Genomic DNA, 6,000 nt, shown 5'->3' on the forward strand with positions numbered 1-6,000 from the left:
GCCAGTGCTGTCTCTGTTAATATTGACAATGTCCTGAATGATCCCTTTCTCAGGATGTTTACTTTCTTATTGGATGTATTTGTAAAATGTAGAATATTTACTCAAGACTGAGTGCTGTCAATTATTTAGATAACCAAATGATCTAAAGAAAGTTGTGTCACTGACTAATCTAGAGGGTCTGTATGCAGGATTTTTTTCCAGCTATTAGCTTAGGCTATATTTTCTTCTTCTATTTTAATTGGATGCTCTCTCAAGCCTTTTTTTTTTTCTATTTTTTCATCTTTGTCACTACTACTAGCTTACAATTCACAAATCCTCTTTTAAATAATTGAATACTGATGATCAACTAATACATCAAAGAATGTTGATGTAAAGTTTTTTTCTGTAATTTCCACTATGCCAGTGGCAAATGCAGTGAATCAACTGTTTTATCCATCTTCCTCTTTAATATCAAGCATATTGAATTTTATAGACTAACTGAAATAAAAGTAAATGACAAGGAAAACCACTTTATGTTGCTGAAAATGTGTAGTGAGTGGATTCCAGAAAATTTTGATAATTCGTAACTTCTTCTGCAGAACAGCAAAGGATTGATGTTGCAAGTAAAAAAGGAATGATTTCAATTACATTTAAAAATCACAGTGGATCCAAGTTATATAAATGTAACAGTAATTCTTGTGGACTTCACAATTATGCAAAAAACCTTGGTATGCAGGGCTTGGTTTTCTTTTTTTTAATCTATTGCAGATTGAGCTGAGTAATTCACAGTATAATTTAAGAAGAATTTCAATTTTTGCATGAAGTATATACAATATTGTCAACATCTCTGTATAAGTTTTTACATCTGTGAAGACCCAATACAGAAAAGAAATTGAGTTTACCATGTGCCAGTATTGTATCAGGCATCTCATATTCTCCATGAAATAAGTTGCCCTTTCATGTTTAATTATATGCATTTAAACGAAATTTACCTCCTGAAATATTTTCCTTAAAAACAGGTTTCCAGATGAGGTGTTCACACATCAGTTGCTTCACATGCAGGGTTTACAGTTCAATTACTCTGAAAACAATGACAGTGAAATTGCATTAGTGGACCTTTTTTCTTTGTAAGTGCTTAAAGATCAGTCAGACAATTTAAGCAGGTTATTTCTGGAGAAGGAAGAAATGTTATGGATCCATAGTGTAACAAAAGAACTGCTGTCAAGGTATTTTTAATGTATTGATAAGCCGCCAAATGCTCAGATGTTTGAGTATCAGTTGATGAGCAAGGCTCAGTTATTCCAGCAAAACCTACCCAGAGCTTCTCAATCACACCTTGTTGTTTTTAATTTCTTCTTTTATACTTTACGTATCCCAGACTGGCAGAAGAGAGAAAAATGCGTGTTCAAAAATGTCCGCTGAAAATATTTGCACTGAGTAACAAAAAGGGAGCTAAAGTGTTTGGATTTGGAGTGCCACCAGTATTCTGACTTTACTGATGCACATTCACAAGCTCTGGCAACTAATTTTCCACTCCTCAAAGTGAGGGTGAATGTGACATTAAAATAATAGAGTTGTCTTTTCAGATTACATTTTTTTTGTTTCGTTTTCCTTCATGGTGTTTGTATTCCAGTCCTCACTATCTTCTCCCTGGTCTGTTTCCTTCCACAGATTTTAAGCTTTTCGTGAGATGGGATCCTCCAGCTGCTCAGCAGAACTGCCTTTCTGGACACTGGCGAGCTAAACCAAAGTGTTACTCCTCTTTTAAGAGCAAACCCAAATATTGGTCAGGCCTCCCCTTTTTATTTTGTAACACCAGAGAATGGTTGCCTTTTTCCCAGAAGAAAGTCAATTATTTCAATGCATGAGTTGTGCACATGCAGAAAGCCCAGAGCTATATCCAGAACTTGAAGAACATCTCCAAAGCAAGCATGGCCTTGAGTTCCTGTTGTCTTTCTGCCAGCCCTCGTGTTCTTGGATAGAGTTTCATGAAAATTCAGTGTGCCCCAAACAAAAGTTTGTGCCTGTGCTTCAAGTCAATTAGGCTGCTTGTTCTGTGAATAAATGTTGGTGTGAGTGAGGCAGATTGTTGTCAGAAATAATTTTTAAAAAATCAACTGTTGCTGAGGTTGCATCTTAGATTATTAAAGATCCTTGTAGGAGGCATAGGTGAGAGGATCAGTGAGAACTCCTGTGAGTACTGCACAGCAGATCTCTCTTCTAGAGATACCTATTAATACATTGAACATTTCATTGTCTTTACACGTAGTTTTTAATCTATACATTGCCTCTTGCTTTTCTACTTTATAAAAAGACAGGAATAATATGACTGTCACAATAGGCTATTCCTCAGCAAGAAAACTAATCTCCTGTGTTGCCAAAGTCACTCTTGAGTATAGCAACTTGAGAGCTATATAAGGTCACTTTTGAGTAAAAAAAAATTTTGTCCTTGGATATGTACAGATAGTATTGAGTAAAGTGCTTGGAAACCAAGGCAGATCTTTGTAGAAGAAAGAGCTGAGATTCGTGGAAGATTAGGTCTAGAATAGAAGAAACAGTCTCTTTTTTTCACCCCTTTATTATTGGTGCAACAATGGGGCAGTAGGGAAGCACGAGCAAATATACAACAATTTGCACCATGCAGGAGGGTTATAAATAAAAAAAAAAGAGAGGAAGAAACAGAGGGAGGGGAGAGATGGCTGTTATTTTTTCCTTAAACAAGCAGACAAGCCCTTCTCTTTACAAGTAGTCCTTCTACAAGCACATTGCTGGACAGCAGCATAGGGAGGAGAGGGGAAAAGAGGATTTTTCTTGTTATATCCCATTCTGGGTTTTTTCTGCCCTGCTGAAGTAATCTATTTTTGTAAACAAAACCCCAAAAAGTCTCCAAGAAAGAGGGCCTCTGGATCCCCTCTGGAGCGAGCAACTCTAAGTTAAACCCTGGATGTCAGAAACGCCTCTCAACACTGACAGTGGAGCTCAGTCCTTAGGAAAGCAACTTGCACAGACCAAAAATATGGTCACTGCAGAGCTGACCACTTACTGTGAATTGGGTAATTATCAACAGAAATATTTAATCCTAACTCTCTAATTGAAAATAGAATTTTTGTGATATTTAGTTTGTACCCTAAACAGGACATCTGTGTGTTTCTAGCTGCTTGTCATAAACTGACCTGTAGGACTACTAACTGAAGAAAAATCCTTTTCCTCAACTAAGTAAGAAATGCAATAGCTGAAAATGTAAGTGCAATTGGCAGGAATGTGTTTTTAGAGTAATTGGTTTGTGTGTGTATATCCTGAACAGCCCAAGCTGCAGTTCTCTGAAGACCTTTGAACACTGGCACAGCTGACAGTGATAGTGGTTATCGAGGGTAACATGAAGTGGGGATTTAAAGATGTTTCTGTTGGTATTGCAGTCATTTCACATTTTCTCTCCATCGATACTAGTTGACATTGTGTTTGCACTATCCCCATTTTCAAGACTCTCGTTAAAGGAAGCAGGAATTAGTTAATTGGGCATCTTTGAACATCAGGAAGAGCTCATAAGAAATTTATACCAATATATCTCCCAGGATCTCTCTCCAACATTAATACAAGTTTAAAATAAATAAAGCAAGTCTATAATGTTATAGCCCATAGCTTCTGATAGCTGGTACCTGTGCTAAAACAATAACTGCTGAGCTCAAATTACCATTGTCTCTAAAGACAAGCTAAAAAGATTGCCTTATCTTAACATTGCTGAAAGCAAATGAATAGTGTTTTTAAAGCTTTGTATTGAGATTTGTCTTTACCCCACTACAGGGCAACATCTTCACTCCTGTTTTCGTACATTCAGGCTGAATTTTTATGTAGATGATGTATTATGGCTATTATGTATAAATTACAGTGCACAGAACTGGTTTTACTTATTTCTGTAACACAGACACCGCTGGTGCATGCTGTTTCTTATGGCATGTTACTGTTTTGAATGAATTGAGATTATCTTCTGTGGAAGGTCAGCAATTTCAATGTCTTTCTCATGACAGGAGCTAGACAGTATTATCAGTAGTAATTTTCAGCTCATAAAGTAAACTGCTGTATAACATAACATGCTCCTGTGGGTTCCACCTTAGGTAGCTGAGTGTTATTCATTTGTTAAATGATCCTTAGGTGTAGTCTGAGCATTTTCTTCTGAAAGCTTCTGACTCACAAAGCACACGTGCACTTGTTTAACTGGAGATGCTGGCAGAGAAGGCTGCTCAGCTCTCTCCAAGCACTGGAATTGGGACAAAAGCTGTCATCTGGGGTGTCTTGGAAGCACCTCATCCCTTACTCTTGGCTGAGAAGTTTCTACTGGATGTTTCTGCATGCTTTCCTGTGAAGTGCAAGAGGCTTGGGGTTTTTTTTCAGTTACCACCTGCTGAGATATTCATTTTATTTGCCATATATACAATTATTCAATATTTGTCTCAGGGTTGCCCTCTTGGAACTGAGTGTCATAATAAAGCTCCCAGGCCAAAGATGCATCCTTGGAACAGAAGAAAGATATTGATAAGGAAGCCAAAGTCCTTCTCTGTGTACTGTATAAAACTCCAGCCTGGGCATTTGGCTCTGTCTGCCAGTATGCAATCTGGGAAGGCTGTCATTGAGTCCAAAACAGGGATTTTACACAGAACGAATCAAAAGATATGGTGAACACATCTTGGGTCACAAAGATAAGAACTCTGTCACTTCCTGTAATGTAAAGAGTAATGTGCACAAAATGCAGTAGGGCGTTTGGAGGGTGTCTGTAAGAAAATTGTCAACTGAGCAGGTACATGAAGCAAACTTTTTCTATGTTTGCTAGGCTCCAGCTGAGTATCATGACTGTTCATAAATGAACTTTAATATTCCCCCTTTCTCAGCTGCAAATGACAATCCCTGTTTTATTCCTCAGTAGTTCATAGAAAGTCAAAACTCTGTAAGCTCCCAACATATGCAGAGGGGTTGGCCTTGTGTGTGACCTCCCAAACTGTGCTGCAAAACTGCAGGCCTGGATCCACAGCCGTGTGGGTTTCTGATCCTGTCATCTGTGTTCATTGTCAGGGGAAAAAAAAGATACAAGGCAAATGAATGTTCAGAGAGCAGAGTTGTCACTGTGGGATCAAATGCAAGAAATAATGCATGGCAGGTTTGTAAAAGAGATATTTGCTGTGGCTTCTGTAGTAAACAGTGCTCTTCTCCAGCCCTAATGAAGTGCACAGAGCAAGTAAAGGGCACATTATCAGTGTTAATTTACTTGAATCTTCCAGCAGAGGACCAATATCAAATATTAATCCCTGTGAGAGAGAAATTACTGATGTGACCTTTGACCATGTCAGAATTGTGCCCACATGTAGGACTCCTCTGGTGGTTTGTTGATAGTTTGGGGTAGAGGCAGTACAGGCCCTACAGCTGTGAAGTCAGTCTGCATCTTCATCAGAGAAGCTCTTTCCTTTTTTTTTCCCTTCCACAATGGGATTATTGCTACGGATTTTTTCAGCTTCTCCATGGCAGCTGCTCAAGTAGAGAGCATGGAGACCATGAGCTAGCTACATCTTGAATTAGGCAAGTTCAGAAGTTTGCTGCAAATGTGATTTGTACCAATGAATACTTGGAGAGAAAAGATAAACAAAGAGAGGCTACTGATGTGCCAGTGGAATGTGATGTTTCTGACAGAGTCCAGAGGAGGAACAAATGGGGAAAGTGGCACAAAAGGAACAAATGTAATGTTTAGCAACTATCATTTGCCTGCTCAGGCTGCCGTGTGATTTATATGACTAACCAAGTCAGCAAGCAGTGAGTGTTGATAATTAATGATGTGCCAGTGATTTATGGATCACGGACTGCTTGCTCTAAGCACAGCCTCATAATTCTAAATAATAAATAAACTAAAAATTTATTCATTTTTGAAGCAGCTCTTCATCAGCAAAAGCAAAGAGAATTCTTCTTGTTGTTATTCAATGCATATTCTTTGCTTAGGTGTATTTAGTTGCTTACACACTGTCCTGGCAGGGGGAAGAA

At 38.3% G+C, this 6,000-nt stretch overlaps 1 long non-coding RNA gene across 2 annotated transcripts in view; it reads left to right on the top strand.

Annotated features, from left to right (window-relative positions):
- The window catches only part of LOC136287605 (uncharacterized), a 28,155-nt gene extending 23,063 nt beyond the window's left edge, over positions 1-5,092 (top strand). For both annotated transcript variants that reach the window (XR_010720198.1, XR_010720199.1), the window contains exon 3: positions 1,651-5,092. This is a non-coding gene — a long non-coding RNA (uncharacterized lncRNA). The remainder of the gene's footprint in view (positions 1-1,650) is intronic.
- Positions 5,093-6,000: the final 908 nt, after the last annotated feature.

The sequence above is a fragment of the Chamaea fasciata genome, unplaced genomic scaffold (assembly GCF_029207755.1).
Source record: "Chamaea fasciata isolate MVZ Bird 193981 ecotype frontalis unplaced genomic scaffold, bChaFas1.0.hap1 SCAF_3, whole genome shotgun sequence".
Classification (NCBI taxonomy): Eukaryota; Metazoa; Chordata; class Aves; order Passeriformes; family Sylviidae; genus Chamaea; species Chamaea fasciata.